Raw genomic sequence first — 18425 nt, 5'->3', positions numbered from 1 at the left:
TCAGGTACTCTCGCCATTAATTATGGGAGGAGGCACTAGGCTCTCTTCTTGTCAGAAAGATTTTTACACAGTAAAAACTTCTGCAGAGCCGGGTGCATTGGCTCATGACAGTAATCCCAGCAGCTTTATGAGGCTGAGGCAGGAGGATCGTGAGTTCAAAGCCAGCCTCGGCAAAATGAGATGCTAAGCAACTCAGTGAGACCCTGTCTCTAAATAAAATGCAAAATAGGGCTGGGGATATGGCTCAGTGGTTGAGTGCCCCTGAGTTCAATCCCAGTACTAACAACAATGACAAAAAACAAAAAAACTTCTGCAGAGGGCATTGTGATTTGTAGCTTCCTCTTGTCAGGTTTGCAGGAAAACAAAAACAAAACCAAAAACTTGTAATATCTCTGTCTAGTCTAAAAAAATGGAACAAAAAACATTTATCCTGTAAACCTTCAAACCCCTCCCCCCACTGGGTATAAAGTTCAAAGAATTTCCAGACTCAAGGTCCAGAGAATTTTAGGTAATATCCCCCTCTGGACCAAAGCAGCTTAAAATAAACTTGCTTCCTGAAAATTCCCCAGGTGTGCAGCGTCTTCTGTCCTACATCATCATCACAGTTTCAGAGCCCAAGCGCCCCTCACCACTCCGACACCATTGGTTAAGCACTCGGTGGCGTGGATGAGCTGAGTGGTGGAGGAGTTCCGGGGTGAATGGGAGAGTCCTGGGAAATCAGAGCAGGCTCTTGAAGAAGGGAGGACCCAACCCAGGTGGTGAAGAATGAGGAGGACCTACGTATTTCTCTAACCAAATCTAGCCTTGCCAAACACAGGGACCTCGAACACTTTGACATCTCTCCAACGGTCCCCTGCTTCCTATCCTCCCTACACTTGTGAAGGGTACTACCCTTGGGAGTTTTAAGGCACATGAAACGCTGTCTGGGGTACTCAGTCCAACAAGTTTTAGCACCTCCTTTGTCCACAGGTGCCTCTCCACTCCATATTCATTGGCATCCTCTCCTTCCAAAGGAAACACACAGTTTGACAGCAGTTCTTTCAAGAGACTCTGTAGTAAGGCCCCAGCCCCTGTGTTGGGAGGTGTTGACTACTTTACTCTCCCTCCTGAATGATGCTTTCCTTGGGGGAAAGACTTCTTCTAGCTTTTACTCTCAGTGTTGAAAGGACAGAATCAACAAGGCATAAACAGGAGAGAGAGGGAAAGAGAGATTTTTTTCATAAATGGCTCTCATGATTGTGGAGGCTTAGTAAATCTAAACTCTGTGGGATTAGCCAACAGGTTGGAGACCCAGAGAGTTGTAGTTCAAATCCAAAAACCATCTGATGGCAGATTCCCCCCTATTCCAGAGGCCCCAGCCTTTTTAGATTAAGCCCTTCAACTGATTAGATGAGGTCCACCCACGTTAAGGAGGATTAATCTGCTTTAAAGTCTATTGATTTAAACATCAATCTCATCTAAAGAAGTACCTTCATAGAAACATCCACAGTAATGTTTGACCTGTATCTGGGAACCACAGACTACTCACATTGACACATTAAATTAACCCTTGCAGACGCCCCCTAGATGGGAAGCACTCCTCGGGCCACCCAGCCTTCTCCTGTTTTGCTAGGCTGCCTCTGTTTCTTCCCGAAGCTGCGTACTCCTAGCTGCCTCTTGGCTCTCCAGTGGCATTATTTCATTCATGCCCAAGTCTCTGGTTTCCCTCAGGGATCCCAGTGTCTGTCAGGCCCTGCAGACTTTCCAGAATATATCACCTTTGGTCATGGGTCCCTCAGGCCATGTGACTGGAACCCCCGCACCCTGCTCCCATCACTGTGGATTTCCTCTGCATTTAGGTCCAGAGGTTGTCCTCTTGTTTCAGAGTGGGAACATTTCAAAGCCGTATTTCATCTTATGCAGCTGGAGTGTAAGAGTGTAAGAGGAAGAGTATGTGTCCCTCACTCTGGCATCTTTTTGGAAGGGGTGAGACGTAAATAGGAGACGTGGGAAGGCATGCTGGGTGAGGGAAGGTGGGGCACAGACGAGAGGAGCACAGAGCCCTTCCTGAACCTTCTATATGCGAGCACCTACAATGTGCTGGGACTGTGCAGGTGCTGGAGAGGGTGACAAGACATCAGGGCTCCTGTTCTCAGCAAAACTTGCAACCAAATGTGGAGGCACCAGAGCAATGAGAAGACTTTGTTTGTGGTGCTGGGGATGGAACCCAGGACCTCATGCATGCTAGGCAACGCTCCACCACTGAGCCACACCCCCAGCCTGGAGAAGAGCTTTTGACGTGATTTCCTGGAAAACAGATGGCTTCAGATTTTGAAGAATGGGGGATATTACGTAATGAATGCTATGTTTAAGGAAGTAAATTTGACAATGGAAACTAGACCCAGGGGATCAGTTAAGAGTGGGAGGTAAAATTCCTGGTGAACCTTGGACTATACCAATTCATGTCTCCTGTCCAGCGTCAATTTTCTCTCCTCCTCCTCCTCCTCCTCCTCCTTTGTTCTTTTCACTATTGGAAATTTGACATTTATGTGGGGTACTCTAACACTTAGCTACATCCCCAACCCTTTTTGTTTTATTTCGAGACAGGGTCTTGCTAAGTCGCCCAAACTTGCCTTGATCCTCCTCCCTCAGCCTCCTGAGTCTCTGGGATTACTGACCCGCACCACCAGGCCCAGCTCAGGGTAATTCTTTGTAGCACACTTTTTCAGTTTCAAGGTGCCTATGTGAATGATAAATCACCAGGCCACCTAGCTAGAGTGTGAGCACCCTGAGGGTGGGGCCTGGCTCTTTGCACAGCATTTCATCATCTGTCAAAAAATGAATGACCCTAACAAGGAATCAGAGAGAGCCGATGTGAAGGCAGCAAGAGGTCAAGGGTGATTCAAGATTTCAACGGGAAGGCTGGGATGGCAATCTTGGGTTCCCATTAAAACAAAAACACAGAAGAACTGAAAGAAACACGGGCTTCACGCGGACACAGCTAATTTCAGGAAGGTAAGTTTGGAACATCTGGGACCTAAAAGCAAGAAAGTACTGAAAGACTCAGCAGGCCTGTGTCAGAATGACAGGAGCCACTTAAAGGGACTCCCACCTGGGACATCTGCATTGATTTGAGCATCAAAAAGAATAATGATGGCTTTGAATTACAAAATAGAAGGAAAATGAAAAGAAATCTGGAGTCCATTGAACCAAGGGAATGGAGAATTGCTTTTTTTTACATAAGAACACCATCCAATACGTGTAGAAGGAACTTGAAATCTTTCACTTTGCAATCTTCATGGCAGTCACCCGACGAGGCCAGGATAATCAAGGCATGGTAGGACACTGAGAGGGAAGTTGTTGGGAACAGGGTATGGGCAAGGTCTCAAAACATTACTCTTAACCACAAAAGGGAAAAGATACTTTTACAATGGAGAACATTGGCAGACAATATAGTAAACAAACTTAGCCTCACAGATAATGGGAAGAAACTGACATCATGATGTGATGCAATTGGAAGCACACAGCATAATTCATGTAGTAATCTTGCCAAAACACAGACCAAAACAAACAAAACAAAATCCCGTGCTTAACCTGCATCTAAACATGAGGGAAAATCAAGGAAGTCCAGAATGAGAGTCATTCTACAATAAACTGGCCTGAACTCCTCAAAAAATGTTGATTCTTATGTAATTCCCCAAGAGAATGGAACATTCTAGAATCTAGCTTAAGGGAGGCCAAAGAAATAAAATAATATATGAAACTTACTTGAGTCCTGGATTTAGAATAAACAAAAACAAGAACAACCACAGAATTTTCAAGACTTTGAGGAGACAGTTTTGGATATGGACTATTTATTAAATGACCTCATTAAATCCATGTTAGATTCCTTGGGAACAATGACACACTGTAGTGAATATTTTCTTTCTTAGGAGATACAAGCCTAAGCATTTAGAATAGTGTATTTGGAGTGAAGTTTTTAGGTGAAATGCCACAGTAAATATAACCTTCTTTCAAATTACTCTGCAAAACACACACACACACACACACACACACACAAGGTCAGGAGCTAAGGGAGCAAAATGTTAGCAATTTGGTGAACTAAGGTGAAGGACAAGCTAGTATTCAATGTATTGTTCTTTCAGTTTTTCTATAGAAAGGAAAATTTTCAACATAAAGAGTGTGGTTTAAAAAAAAAAAAATGTGGTGACCTTGAAGAGGGCCCTGCAGGCTCCAAGGATGCAGGTGATGTGGAAGGTAGAGAGAAATCAATTGCCACAGGTCAAGGAGGTAACAGAGAGAAAAGATGTAGAAGTAAAGGCTGCCGGAAAGAATAAGGTTGGAGAAATAAGACAGTAAACAAAGGAGTAAACCGGAGCAAATGAGGGTTCTTGGGCTATTGTTTTAAAATCCAGAGTTGTGTCAAGGCTTGAAGGGAGACAACCAAGTGGAAGTAAAGTGGCTGATGAGCTGAGGGAAGGGGGGCCAAGCACGGAGCACAGGACCCTGGTGGGGGTTGGGAGCCACGCTTGGGTAGCCCCAGACACTCATCCCTTGGGCTAGTGTTGAGGGTCATTCTTACAACACAACTGGCCTGAACTCCTCAAAAAATGTCAATTCTTATGCAATTCCCCAAGAGAATGGAACATCCTCTTCCTTGAATCCCCAGCTCCCTGCTCCTGAAGGTCACACGGGACCTCCTCCACAGGTCTGCAGAGGTCGTTTCTCATCCACTGCAGCCACCTCAGCCCAGAATGCTGCCGACTTCCACAGGAGTGCCTTGGGGAGGCTGGACAGGGCGCTTTCTAAGCTCCCTTTTTTTGTGTGTAGTGGGGTGTTCTACCACTAAGCTACACCCCCAGCCCCAGCCCTTTTTATTTTGAGACTGGGTCTCACTAGGTTGCCCAAGTTCTGGGGCCTTGAACTTAAATCCTGCCTCAGGCTTCTGAGCAACTGGGATCACAGCTGGGGGCCACCACCCTCAGCCTCAAACTCTTTTTTTTTTTTACTGTATAAATTTTAAAGTTTGTTTTAATTAGTTATACATAATAGTAGAATGCATTTATGCGCTTTGATAAACATAAACAGGGTATAATTTCTCATTTTTCTGATTGTACTTGCTGCAGAATCACATCGTCATGCAGTCTATATGTACATAAGGTAATAATGTCTGTTTCTTTCTACTGTCCTTCCTGTCCCCCACCCCCTCCCCTCACTTCACTTCACTCTTCCTAATCTAAAGTAACTCTGTTCTTCTCTAGCCTCGTCCAATTTCATGTTTTCATCTTTCTGTTGATTATTGGAAATCACTATTTTTATATTTTTTATTTTAAAATTGTTCTTTGTTCTTTTTTTATAGCATTCTGATCTTGTTTTATAAATTCAATACCTTCTCATGTGTCTCAAATGCATTAAGGCTTTGGTGTTGTTATTTTTGAAGGTTTCTTTGGTCCCTGCATTGTATCTGGTGTGTGTGTGTGTGTGTGTTTCTTACTTGATTGTTTTGGGCTCTTTATGTTAAGTGCTGTCCTCAAATACCCGGTGGTCTTTGGCTATCTTAATACTTAATAAAGGGGCTGTAGTAGTGGAGCCTGTGTTTAGCATACTTGAGGCCCTGGGTTCAATCCCCAGCACCAAAAAAACCAAACAAACAAACAAACAAAAAAGCAAAACTGAAACACAGACAAAAAATATCTTAAATATTTAAGAGTAAAGTACTCACATATTGATTGGAGCTCTCTGTATGTGGGAAGAGAGTTAACGGGAGCTAATAAAAGTTAAGTAAAACAGATATGAGTTTGATGTAGGTGCCCAAATTTCTTCTAAAGGACTATTTGAATGGAAACTTATCATTTTACATCGTGATTTTCAATTAAAAAAAGAAAAGAAGTAAAATTGGCCAGAAAGTGAAGAAGACATGGAAGACACCTGTCATGCTGAGAAGTGCTGCCCGGCATCCAAGTAAAGGCAGGGACCTGGCAGAAGAGGCACCAGCACAGACTGGAGCAGGCCCACAAGGTACCATCAGTGGTTTCCCACTGTCCGGGGCATCTAGTTGTCTGGAACTGAGCTTCAGGGGCTCTCGAAGAGTTGATTCAAGCTTCACTCAGGTAAGGGCCAGGACTCTGAGCCAGGTTGCCTGAGTTTAAATAAATGCTGCTCTGGTTGCTCACGGGCTGAGTGCTCTGGGACAGACTACGGAACTTCTAGAAATTCAATTTCGTGATCTAGAATGAGGATAATGACAATCCAGATTTCACAGGTTGTTACACAGATTGAAAGAACAATATGTATTATGGGCTTCGGTGTTGAGCCTGGCATGTAGAAGCTCTGTATAACTATTAATTGTTCACATCATTACAATTATCATTGTTATTATTACACGTTTATCCTTTAAAAAAAACCCTTAATAAACACATTATTCACACTCAGGCAGCGTATCAAATTTCAACACCCTAATTTATAGTGCCATGCTGATTCATTTTAAGATACAAACCAAAAAAAAAACAAAAAAAAAATTCTTCTATGAAGAATCTGATTAGTTGGGTAATTAACTTGAATTTAGGGTATAAATTAATTACTTTCTTACATTAAAAGGTAAAATGGTTTTCAAAAGCTTATCTGAGGCTGAGATAGGAGGATTGCAAGGTTCAAGGCCAGCTTCCACAGCTTAGAAGGACCCTGTCTCTAAATAAAAAAGAAAAAGGGCCAGGGATGGAGCGCAGCGGTGAGTGCCTGCCTAGCAGGTGCACAGCCCTGGGTTTGATCCCTCCCTCGTGCTCCCTCCACCCCCTCCCAAAGATGCAATGACCCACTAGAAAGCACTTGCTAAGGAAAGAAATGAAAGTGTGCAAAGCTAGAACTCTGTGGCAGAGCAGCACGGAATCAAACATGGAACTGTTCCTGCTCTCTAAACGATTTTCACGGGTATTGATTTATCAATGTACTCTGGAGTCTATTTATAATCGTAGAGCAGTGTCATAGTTTACATACTGGTTTATCACACCAAAGTCCATGCTGTCCAGGCACCGCCTGAGTGTCCAGGGCTCTCTTTTCAGGTTTGTGTCTTCCCTGTTCTCCTGCCCACTGTCTCCAAGGACTTTTACCACGTCTACTTTCTGTGTAAAATTTGTTCTATTACACAACAAACAACATTTTAAAAATTTTACAGTCCCCAGAGGCTTTTTAACAATGATGTGGAAGGATGGTAATAGGTTAGCAACTCACACGGCTGTTCAGTGGCACTCCACCAATATGCCAACTCTTTTTACCCAAGTACCCGTCAAGACTTTTTATTGGACAGTCCCCTCCTCAGAAGAAAATCTATTGTCTTTCCCTTGATAACTGTTAAACTAGTTGGTGAATATACTAGAGGCTAGTTCTCTATTTTGAGACAATAGAACCACTAGAACCAGAGCCTGAAGTGCTCATCCACGGATCCTACAGCACAGGTTCCACAGCTCTGGAGCAGGTGAAAAGCCGTTATCATGTTGCCTGTGTGCCCGTGCCTTTCTCTGCATTGGTGCACAAAGCGGATGAATTGCAGTACCTGGCTGGCATAGCCTGTGCATCCCAGAGGCCTTCACTGGGACATCTTCACAGAATATCAACCTGCCACCTGAGCCTTACTGGCTCTTTCCTTGGTTAGCACTGGATGGAAATGTGACTGTCTCACTGCAGTCTATCACTCAATAAGTAGGGTGACACACAAGTCACCTTCTCAATGATTCAAGGGCACCAAATCCTCTGTTAGTGCTGCAGCATACCAGAAGTTACAGATTGACTGCACTAGGTTGACGAGTGTCCTCCTCAAATTCACATTCACCTGTAATGTGTAAATGTGATGTTATTTGGAAATTGGGTCTTTGCTGATGCAAACTGGATTTAGGGTCCCTAAGACCCCAAGACTCTTATAGGATCTTTAAGTCTTATAAGAGAGAGAAAGAAGGACATTTGAACACAGAGACACATACACAAAGGCCATGTGAAGACGGAGGGGTCAGAGGGGCACACCTACAAGTCTTACCTACAGGTATTAGGAGGAAGGATTCTTCCCTAAGTCTTTGAAGATGCCCTGGCCCTGATGACAGGACTTCTAGCCTCCAGAACTGTGAAAGAACAGTTTCTTTTGTTTTAAGCCACCTAGTTTCTGTACTTGGTTCCAGCAGCCTCAGGAACTAACACACTGACCATGTTCTAATCTACTGCCAAGCCAGCTTCACACCTGCTAGATGGTCAGCGTCATGAAGGCAGCACTGTGCCTATCCTGACCATGGTTAGATCCCATGACTTTCCAGCATCTGGTGCCTTCAAGGCACTCAACAAAGGTTGGCCTAATCCAAGAGGAATGAGTTCATTTGATGGTCATAATGGCTTTTATTTTACTTTTGAGTAAACATGTGCCCAAAGACACATGGTGAAAGGATATGTCCAGGCTGAGAATCTACTCCTACACTCCCAGTGAGGTGCTGCTTTTTCCACACTTATTTTGTGTACCTGGAATGGATGGAATTGGAGACTATCATGCTAAGTGGAATAAGCCAGTCCCAAGAACCCAACATTGTCATCACTGTTTGTCTTGACCTTCTTCCCCCACTAGATTATGAAGAATTTGAGGTCAGTAATCATACTTCACCCATCTGTCTGTCTGCAGAGCTTAGCACAGTGCCTGGCACACAGAATACATGAGCTTGATGAATCAAAGTGGAGAAGTGTCAATAACTAGGTATATAATAATAAAGAATAAGAATACAAAGGACTATAGTCTCAGAGACTACAAGGAAAACAGTAGTTTCTTTCTGCTGAGGGTTGGTTTAGAAAGGAATTGAGTTAGACAGGTGATGAAGTTTGTTAGATCAACAGACTATTTATAAGACTGCAATAATATAAACATTCATTGAGCATTCATTCTATCCACATTTAAATTTTAACAAAAATCAGCCAGGCAGCACCGTGGTAGCTTGGTGAACAAAAGAGATTAATTCTGCCCTCCCTACACCTACTCCGTTCATGCAATTTACAGCTGATTATTTTAGCACCTCTTCTCAACATGCCAGTCACTATCCTAAGTGCTTTATGTGCATTTCCATTTAATCCTCATAACAACCCCATGATACAGAGAAAAAGAAGACTCGCATAGATTAGGTCATTTGCTCAAGTCACACACTGTGTGGCAGAGCAGGGATTTAATCCAAAGCCTGTCTGATTACTCTTCCTGCTCCCCACACTCTAACAACAACACACAGTCAACTTTAAAACCACTTGTATTCTATTCAGATATTTGGCTAAGGGGCATCTATGTAATTCTAAAAGTTTTACAGGATGATTATTTCAACTATTCTTGTATAGAGTGTACTATCAGCATGGGGAGGAAGAGGTAATGAAAATCGATCCAAGAAAATATGGAAGTTGTGCAAGTGAGCATTTATGTTCTGAAGCCATGAAAGGATGGATATTAGTGTGATTTATCAGCCTCTCCTGACCTTTGGGACCTGGAAAATGGAGGGATGGAATGGTTTCGAGAGGCAGAAACTTACCTTGAGCAAGTGTTGTGCTCCGGGCAGCTCTACCTGTTTATTTCCTGAGGTTGATGATATTCCAAAGAAGGCACAAATATGATGGCCAAATATGATGATATTCCAAAGAGGCACAAATATAAGAGGCCACCTGCTACTTGGGGCAGCAAAGTTATTCAAGGTGTTCAGAAAAACAAATCTGCATCCCACTTAAGTGTTCTTAAATTGGTGCATTCTGCAGGAGAGAAAATTTTACTGCAGAATTAACTTTAAGAGTAGAGATGAACAGCAGCAAAATCTACCCAAAGTGTAGGAAGGAGGCAGTTACTTTTTTAGCATAGATCTAGGAAGCCTTTTCCAAATCTGTAGGTAGAGAAATAATTGTGTTTCCATGAAAAACTAGACATGGCCTATAACTTGCCCTTCCTCATGATCTGATTCTGATTCTATGGAAACTATCTTATAACTGCGTAGGTGGAGGTAACTGGCAGCAATGCCAGATGTTCTTGCCTATAGACACACAAATGGTTCCTGTCTGGCGGAGGAACCACTCTCCCCACTGTGGAAAAACCAATTTTGCTTCCATTTGCACATTCATTCCAACATTCTTTTACTCTTTTTAATTTTATTCATTATCTCATTCCTTACTAGTTATAACATCTGTCTGGTGTTCTCATTACGACTAAAGTAAAATGAGTTCGATTTTATATCCTTATGAGAGTCATGAATTTATCATTTTTGAAAATTATCTCTTAACACCTTATGACCAAGAATTCCCCAGCATGTCCCTTCCTCCTTGACCCAGCTTTGAACTGAGCTTCAAAGTGTGGAAATGCCCAAGTGCCAAGTTCCAAGTTATGGTTCTTGGTTTAGGACCAGATCAAGCTCACCCTCAAGTTTGAAGGTCTCCAGGCCATACCCAGGAGTTGATAATGGCTGCCTCTGACCTTCTACCCAAAAGCTGAGAATTCAAATAATGTTTTAAAAAGGCAAAACATGTTTGATCAGTTTCATTGAAGTATAATTTATGTACACTGAAGTTCAGTTCAATATTCTTTGAGAAGCTTCAACAAATGGATATAGTTATCTACCATCACCACAGTCAATGCATAGAACATGTCTATCACCCCAAAAGTCCCTTCATGTACCCCCTTTGCAATCAGTGGCCTCTCTTACTGCTCTCTTTCTGACACTGTAGTTTCGTCTGTTTTAGAACCTCACCTAATGGGAGATCAGAAAGCACCACACCCACATTTGAAGGATTGTTGAGCTAACAGAAATTGAGAAGAAGCAGATGGAGATTCCTTGTTCTCTATTTGCCTAAAAACAGGAATTGGGTTTATAAACACAGAAAGTATCTCACCCCCCTTCTACCAGGGAGAACAAAAGTTAACACAAGAAAACAACTTCAAACTCTTTTGGGAGCAGAGATAGTATTAGAGGAATCTACACTAGCAATCTTTAGTAATCAGCCTGTATCTGCCATTTATTTGCCTTCCTACAAGTTTACACCCTTAGAAATTTAAAGTCCTTTCCTTTATCTTGTGATTTTTCTACAAATTTACTATTTTTTATTGAGGAGGCTATACAAGCTAGAATTAGAATCCACCTCTTTGAGAGCTACTCATTCTCTAGGTGTCTCTCACATATACATAAAATATGAATGTTAATGTGCTTCTGTTGGCTTTTCTCTTGTTAATCTGTCTTTGGTTATAGGGGTTCATTGCAACTAAGAACCTATGGGGGGTGGAAGAAAAAAAATATTTTTCTTCCTTTACAATTTGGATATGATCATGCATCATTTAGTCATCATTTAGTCTTCTATAATGCTTGTGAGATTTGTCCATGTTGTTGAATATATCAGTAGCTCATTCCTTGTTATTAATGGGTAATATTCCATTGTATGGATTGACTACAGTGCATTTTCTGAGAGTTTTATATTTTATTTTATTTTTTTATTGGTTGTTCAAAACATTACAAAGCTCGTGACATATCATATTTCATACCTTAGATTCAAGTGGGTTATGAACTCCCATTTTTACCCCAAATACAGATTGCAGAATCACATCAGTTACACATCCACATTTTTACATAATGCCATGTTAGTAACTGTTGTATTCTGCTACCCCTCCTATCCTCCACTATCCCCACTCCCCTCCCCTCCCCTCCCATCTTCTCCCTCTACCCCATCTACTGTAATTCATTTCTCTCCCTGTTTTTTCCCATTCACCTCACAACCTCTTATATGCAATTTTGTGTAACAATGAGGGTCTCCTTCCATTTCCATGCAATTTCCCTTTTCTCTCCCTTTCCCTCCCACCTCATGTCTCTGTTTAATGTTAATCTTTTCCTCCTGCTCTTCCTCCCTGCCCTGTTCTTAGTTGCTCTCATTATATCAAAGAAGACATTTGGCATTTGTTTTTTAGGGATTGGCTAGCTTCACTTAGCATAATCTGCTCTAATTCCATCCATTTCCCTGCAAATTCCATGATTTTGTCATTTTTTAGTGCAGAGTAATAGTCCATTGTGTATAAATGCCACATTTTTTTATCCATTCATCTATTGAAGGGCATCTAAGATGGTTCCACAGTCTAGCTATTGTGAATTGTGCTGCTATGAACATCGATGTAGCAGTATCCCTATAGTACGCTCTTTTAAGGTCTTCAGGGAATAGTCCGAGAAGGACAATAGCTGGGTCAAATGGTGGTTCCATTCCCAGCTTTCCCAGGAATCTCCATACTGCTTTCCAAATTGCAGTCCCACCAGCAATGTACAAGAGTATCCTTTTCCCCACATCCTCGCCAGCACTTGTTGTTGTTTGACTTCATAATGGCTGCCAATCTTACTGGAGTGAGATGGTATCTTAGGGTGGTTTTGATTTGCATTTCTCTGACTGCTAGAGATGGTGAGCACTTTTTCATGTACTTGTTGATTGATTGCATGTCCTCCTCTGAGAAGTGTCTGTTCAGGTCCTTGGCCTATTTGTTGATTGGGTTATTTGTTATCTTATTGTTTAATTTTTTGAGTTCTTTGTATACTCTGGATATTAGGGCTCTATCTGAAGTGTGAGGAGTAAAGATTTGTTCCCAGGATGTAGGCTCCCTATTTACCTCTCTTATTGTTTCTCTTGCTGAGAAAAAAACTTTTTAGTTTAAGTAAGTCCCATTTGTTGATTCTTGTTACAAGTTTTATATTTTATATAGAAAAAAGGTTTCCATGTTTTTATTGGTGGATTACAGTTGTACATAATGGGATTTTTAATGGGAGAAACGGCCAACATCTCATTGGGAGGTATTCCTGCGGAGGAGGGTATAAGTCACCCTAAAACTTAAAGTCTTAAATAATTAGTGAAGAACAAAACAGAAATTGTCAGAAATATACTTACAAAAGCACAGCCCCTGATACATCTAGTCCACGTGGGTGCTGAGACTAGACAAATAAAAGATGGCTCCGGTGGTTTATTTCAGGGGGTACATCAAAGGCAGAGATAAGGTGTCAGGGACAGAGTCTTGCTTCATGATGTCTTGCAGTCAGCAGGTTGACTGATATCTTGGTAGGTCACACCCATCTCAGGTGGAGTGTGGGATCTTTGGCAGAAGTTGAGGGGGAAGTTCACCTGCATCAATCCCTATGGAGGTGCCACAGCAAGTTCTCAATGCAGACTTATCCTCTCAGTAGGCTACGATGAGCAACATAGTCCACACACAGCCCGTGACATCATTCTTTGTTACATATGTGTACATGCACACTATATAAAAATATAACTTGACTAATATCATTTCCCTGTATTTCCCCCGTTCGCTCCCCTCCTCCCAGTCCCTTTCCTGTACTGATTGATCTCTGTTTGATTTTCCTGAGATCACCCCCAACATTTTTTCTCTTTTTCTTCTCTGGCTTCCACACATGAGAGAAAATATACAACCCTTGACCTTCTGATTTTGACTTTTTTCACTTAACATAATGTTCTCAAGTTCCATCCATTTTCCTGCAAATGACATATTTTTCTTTATGGCTGAATAAAACTCCATTGTGTAAATATACCACATTTTCTTTATCCATTCATCCATTCACCCATGGACACCTAGGCTGGTTCCGTAGTTTGGCTACTGTGAATCATGCTGCTATAAACATGGGTCTGCATGTTTTGCTAGAGTGTAACTTTAATTCTTTAGGATAAACACCAAGGGGTGGTATAGCTTGGTCATACAGTGGTTCCCACTTCTAGTCTTTTGAGGAACCTTCCATATATCACAGTGCATTTTTATCCATTTCTCCATTGACAGACATTTGAGTTGTTTGCAGTTTGGGGTTATGAACAAGTGGAACTGCTAAGTCATACAGAAAGTGTGTGTTTAAAATTTATAAGGAACGTCCATACTTTTCCAAAGTGACTACACCATTTTATGTACCTCAGGAATAGTACATGAGAGTTGCAATAGCTCCTCATCCTCATCAACACCTGGCATTGTAAATCATTTTAATTTTGGCTTTTCTAGGTGGGCATGTAGTGGTATCTCATTGTAGCTTTTTTGTAATTTTTTTTATTGGTTGTTTAAAACATTACAAAGCTCTTGACATATCATATTTCATACATTACTCATTGTAGCTTTAATTTGCATTGCCTTAATGATGAATGATAGTGTCTTTTCACTTATCTGTACATCTTTCAGATCTTCTGTTTTAATTGTTTATCTTCTTATTGTTGAGCAATTTTTATACTTTTTAATACTCTGAGTGCAAGTCCTTTATATGTGTTTTACAAATATTTCCTCCCAGTCTGTCGCATGAGAAAGGCATTACTTCTTGACAAATAAGAATTTGCTAACTTAGACTCCCTGAGTGTGCAAACCAGAGCAGCAGCCAGGCTCAGGAGAACTTGAGTTTGTGAAACTCCATAAACTGGCCTCAGAAGAAGCTTCTCCCTGCTTCCACCTCCACCTCCTAGTTTTCTAGAATTTCATTTATTCCCGTTTTCTATGCTGCATTACTTGCTTTCCATAGCAATTGCCATTTTAGTCAGAAACATGTATGTGGGATGTGTGTTTGTTTCTCTCCTGATGCAAATGAAATACTCTAGTTTCTGCATTTCAGAGTTAGCCCAAAATATGGTTTCAGTGCAAAAAAGCAGCACATATGGAAATTGTACCTTATTATCCTCAATTCAACCTCTGGAAGTCATAACATTGCCTCTGTCTTCTTCTAGTTTCTCTGACTTTTTCGGTCTTTGGAGGAGCTTAAAAAAAAAATGTTCCCATCTGAAAGTTTCTGATGATACCCAATGCTCTATTAAAACACTAGCCCCATAGATAAGAATTTCTACTGGAAGCACAAGGCAAGGTCCTGTGGTTAGTGGGATTGGTCCAGAGGTATTTGGGGCCAAGTTGCATCACAGACAGGCCAGGGGTTAGCACATTTATTACAGATTTTCATAACACCTATCTCTTAATCATCCAGAAGGGGAGAAAAAGGGTTAGAAAAAGAGATTTCTAGAGACTCACTGCAAATGAGAATGCTGGTTGCCTATGCATTCTTCCATTCTACCTTTCTTCCTTACAGAGACACAGTGCAATTTAAGGTACGGAGATGAAGAAATTTTATTTTCCAGCCTCCCTCAGAGATGAGGACGGCCACAGGACACAGTTTCACAGACAGAACTTAGGCCAATTTCAGTGACAGGGCTTCCCAGCCCTTGCCCTTCCTGCAGCCGTCATCTTGTGACTGACCCTGAGGGAAAGGCCAGAGGGGCACAGAGACCCCCACCCAGCACCTTGACCACCAGCCAAGCCAGCCCTGTCTACCTCTCGTGGGAATGATAAGCCTCACGTGGCTCTCGATGTGTTTTCCAGGGTTCTTTCTCACTGTTGAACACAACCCCCGACTAACCACCCGCGTTCCAGTTCCCGCCTCTGGGCTGCTGGTAGTGGGAGCGTGGCCAGATGCCTTCCCCCTCAGGTCCCTGGTTCTCCTCATTCATAAGAAAGTTCAGAAAGGCATCAAAAGCGACAGAGCCGTCCCACAATCCCAAGGCATCGTTCACATTCAGTATCGCAGACCAATGTCCAGGTCAGGTTTTGCTGGTGACAGGAATCTCAGGTCACAGGTGCAGCTTGATGCGGATGTGCAGATGTCCCGGGGATTTCTCATGGTGAGGCTCTCTCCCTTAGCCCCAGCTCCTGGTGGATTGATCATGTTAACAGACGACAGTATTGCTTTTTGTTCAGGGGACAAGTCTCATTCTTTTATCCAGGACAGCCTCAATTTTCAATATGCTTTTCCGGTCACCAAATAAACCTTCTCTCTCTCTAAGTGTATGTATACTTGTCAAACCATGTGCTCAGTGGGGTTTAGATGTGGCCTCCTGTGGGTGACAGTCCCACCCTGCTGCACCCTAAAGCCTCGGCCACTCTCAGTCTTCCCTTCCCCACTCCCTACTAAAGGGGGATATTAGGCACATCATATGTGGCATCACTTAGATCCCCCTTGGCCTCACCCTGCTCCAGCCATCCCATGGTGACTAGGTCCACCAGGGCACTGCCAGCTTCCCACAGCCAGCGAGGGCCTCAGGCCGACTTGACCCGGCAGCTCCTGCCTCCAGCTGCAGCCTCTCTGACAAGGAGCTGCTCTGCTCTCGCTTGAGCTACTGGAGTGGGTGGGCGAGCATGATCCGTGACCAGTGGCAGGAGGACTCTTGGATAAATGCTTCCCCCTTTGCCGGCCTCGGGCAACTATTCGGAGAGCATTTTATGAGGCCTCTCAGAATGTTCCAGCAGAACGGAGCACCAGATGCCTGCAGCAGTGACCACCTGGATGAGGCAGCCTTGCTTTGGCTTTCCTTGATCTGTCTCTCACCTGCTCCCAGGGGATGGTGTGCACCCACCTAGGAATTACTGGCAGGCAAGCCTTTCGCAGGCTCCTCTTTCTGGGGAATATAAGCTGAGCCAGCAGATTATATATATATATATATATATATATATATATATATATATATATATATATATATATATATAAAAAGCAAAAAAGTGTGTGTGTGTGTGTGTGTGTGTGTCGGGGTTTTCCCCCTGCCTTTCTATCTTTGGCTTAGTCACCGACTCATTCCATCTCAGTTGACCACCAGTCACAGAACACTGTTATCTCCCCATTCATGCAATTGTTCCACATGGTTTTGCAAAACTCAGAGTTTGCATAAGTCACAATTACTGCTAGATTATCACCCTGGATTTTAAAGTTGCAGAACCTGTAATGCGAACATTCACGTGCATATCACTTAAAAATAGTTTTTGCTGTTGAAATCACCAGTATTTTCATGTGTAATGAAAGGAGGACTCTGGCCCCTTTCCTCTGGGCTTAGCATTCAATTTTTTACTCTAAATCAGTTTTCTAAGGTTTACACACATCCTTCCACTCTTGTCCTATCCTGGTGGCTTCTTGCACAAGATTAGAAGGATATGCAGGTAAAGACACAAGCATACCAAAAATAACATGAGTAGGTGCTGAGAGAAATCCCCAAGGAGCTCTGGAAACCTGAAAACGAAGAGCCTGTCCTCCTGGGAGCTGCTGTCTCCCCTGAGCCCCATCTTCATGGCATTAGTCTCTCCTCCTGTTTCATGTGTTTCCATACATAATGCAACTTTTCCCATATCTCTGACATGTTATCATTACCTTCTAGAACAATCTGTGTAAGTTCATAAAATTGGCACTAGTCATGACTTTGGGACCTGGGGGCAGCTGTACCTGACTAGGGAGTGTGACCAGGAAGCCCCGTTTGTAGTTTCCTGTCTCTCAGATACTCCAAGGACTAGAAATCATGAGCTCCTAGGAGCTTTCTGATATTTATAAGCGGTCTTGTGAAAATGTCTCCATTAGTGTCTATTTTCAGTTATCCTATTAAATATCCTAGTAGGAAAATAAAAGATCAAAGATCCCAAAGGTCGACCTCCTGCTTCCTAGCTGGCGTCGTGCTGTTCAGCAGCTGAGAGCGGCCAAGTCCCACAGCATTAATATCCTGGGAAAGAGTGGAGCGCGCTGGTCCCTCGGGGATCCTTGCCTGGGTTTGGAGGCATTTTGCACTCTATCAGGCGAAAGGAAACACACATTAGCCAAATATAGGCAGACTGCTCAGATGCTGTGAAGGATTCCCAGTGGAGCTTCTTAGAGCTTTTCTGACTGATCTTCGACTTCAGGGTTACAGTCAAGAAGCCGCATTGCAAGGGATGTGCTCCAACGTGGCAAACAGCTCACCAGCGCCACACCAGCATGGGCCTTCCATAGGCAGAGGGAGGTACTCCCCAGCCAGGAGGGTCAGGAGGGGGTGTAACAAATAAAAGGGACTCACTCCTCAGAGAGGACCCCCCTCAGCTGATGGCCAGACCATCATGCCCAATATTGGCTAAACATTTCAAGCCTAAATTTAGGTAAAAATCAGCATTAGACCCAAAGGGTGAGATTTTTGTCTGCACATCTAGAAAAAAAAAATCATTACCAACCTTCAGACCACTACAGACAAATACAGTCCCCTGATGTGCAGGGTTAATCTTCTGTTCTATTAGCCCACGGAGTGTAGCGCATACCCCTGCTTCACAAAGCCCTGAAAATCCAGAGGGACCTGGGCTTACAGATTTGCTGGAGCTGATGAGAACGAGGCCCCAGAAGCAGGCCCCAAGGTGACACAGAAAGAAGCCCTCCCTCCTTCTGACCCAAGGTGAGGATGGACAGGGGTCAGCAATACCTGAACACCTCTGCCCCGAAGGACTTCGGACAGGGACAGAAAAATGAAGGGACTTTGAACCACTGTTAGCTGCAGAAGTCTGGGAAATGACTGAGCCAGGTATTTGCTAAGCAATTTAATGAGACTACATAAGCAATAAGGAGAGGTTGATAGGGGTTTAGGGTCACTGAAGTTTCCAGGGTGAATTAAGTAAGAGGAGAGAGGAT

Source organism: Marmota flaviventris, chromosome 16 (assembly GCF_047511675.1).
Source record: "Marmota flaviventris isolate mMarFla1 chromosome 16, mMarFla1.hap1, whole genome shotgun sequence".
NCBI lineage: Eukaryota > Metazoa > Chordata > Mammalia > Rodentia > Sciuridae > Marmota > Marmota flaviventris.
This window is presented reverse-complemented; position numbering follows the sequence as displayed.